Source organism: Chrysochloris asiatica, unplaced genomic scaffold (assembly GCF_000296735.1).
Source record: "Chrysochloris asiatica unplaced genomic scaffold, ChrAsi1.0 scaffold00025, whole genome shotgun sequence".
Lineage (NCBI taxonomy): Eukaryota > Metazoa > Chordata > Mammalia > Afrosoricida > Chrysochloridae > Chrysochloris > Chrysochloris asiatica.
The window spans coordinates 10467468-10469311 of record NW_006408543.1 but is presented as its reverse complement, the minus strand read 5'-3'; the positions used below and the strand labels follow the sequence as shown (position 1 = coordinate 10469311).

General features: G+C 44.3%; 1 protein-coding gene across 1 annotated transcript in view; it reads right to left on the bottom strand.

Annotated features, from left to right (window-relative positions):
- The window catches only part of WDR20 (WD repeat domain 20), a 75418-nt gene that overhangs the window by 44013 nt on the left and 29561 nt on the right, over positions 1 to 1844 (bottom strand).

The following is a 1844-nucleotide window of genomic DNA, read 5'->3' as shown; positions in this document are numbered from 1 at the left end:
ATGTTGTTTACTGATCCCGTGGTGAGGATTTTTGTTTTCTTTACATTGAGATGTAATCCATACAGAAGGCTGTGCTCTTTGATCTTCATCAGTAAATGTTTTAAGTCCTTTTCACTTTCAGCAAGCAAGGCTGTATCATCTGCATATTGTAGTAGTAAATTTGTTAATAAAGTCTTCCTCTAATCCTGATGTTAGTTTTTCTGTGCTGACTAGAGAGATCCAAATCATGCTGAGAATATGTCACCGAGCACCAAGTAAGGACTGGCAGGAAAAACACCCCCAAAATCCACCACTGCAGGATATGGGTTTTCTCTTTCTTGAATCTCCCAACATTTCTACTATAAACGTAATCAACTTCTGAAGGGTTCACACCTGGTTCACACCTCCAGGACCCTATGCATCGGTTCTACTCTGCACACAAAGAGTCTCCATGAGTCATAACTGACTTGACAACAATACATTATCCTTGCTTGGGGGGAAGGGGTGGCTCTTTTTTCTACTGATGTCAATTAAGAAAAAATTACTACATAGCAAACGTACTAGTGATCTTTCCTCCTAAGAAAGCCTTGTACACAGAACAAATTTCTCAGGTTCCTTTCATGTTTCAGCACTGAGGTGCCCACACTAAAGCAGGATACACATATGGAGAAAAGGGGAACAAGGAGAGAGAGATGGGGTGCACGGGATGGCTAGCTTCTCTCTAAATAAATCGTTGTCTCCCCAAACAGATTAAAATGATCAGACAAGAGTGACTGATTGAAAATACTTAACCAATACCTATTACATACAAGTGATATACTTACCACAGTAGCCAACACACTGACAATGAACAAAATCAACAACAACCAAGTCACTTACTCAGTCATTCAAATATTTCCAGGCTGCCAGCCCTGCTCCAGAGGCAGAGCTACACAGGGCAGGTACTGCTGCAAGTCCACCCAAACTGAGTTTGCCTTCCAGATTGGGGGAGGGGGTAGACATGAAAGAACCCTGACCTGACCCTCCCCAAAGAAGAATGGACTTCATCTGGTGGTCAGAACAAAAGGCCAGGATGAAATGACATGTGAGCTAAGATGTGAAGAGACAGGAGTTAAACAGGTGAAGGGGGCAAGGTGTGGGGAGGAAAGACAACGGCCTGTGAGAAGGAGAGGCTTGTCACAGGGCTTAAAGTCAGTGACTCAGAAACATGGTGAAGGGAAAACAAAGGCAGGTAAGGGCAGGCTCAGGCAAAAGCCACAGGAACCACTGAAAGATGCTAGGCCTGGGATGACCCTCAGACTCAAATGTCGGAGATCACTCTGATTGCATTACAGAAAAGAGCCTAGAGGGGGCAGGCCAGTCAGGATGCTGATCTACTCCAGCTCTATCTACTTCAGATGGCTGACAGAAAGCAGGAGGAGACAGAAGGCAAGAAGAAGGTGTCATGGGTGACTAGGAAACAGATAACACTAAGAGAAGCATCAAAAACAAATAGCAATCCATGAGATAAATCAGGGAGAGAAAGACATTCCATACAAAATAAACTGATCTTCCAATCCACAACATAGAATTCAGAGAAAAAATTCAGAGACAACTCTCTTAGGCCAAGTATCCTGTAAGAACACAAAGATGAATGATCTGCCACCTAGACGAGCCTGCTGTGGCAGATTCATCACTACCCTGCATAGGCTGTCTAGCTCTTTGGGAGCAGAAAGCCTCATCTTTCCCCAGAGGAGCAGCTGGCTAATCGTTTCCCACTCATTGAGACCCTGTATAAAGTTTGCAAGGAGCTCTGGTAGTGTAGAGATTACAAATTGGGCTGCTAACCTCAAGGTCGGTAGTTCGAAACTACCAGCTGTCCGTGG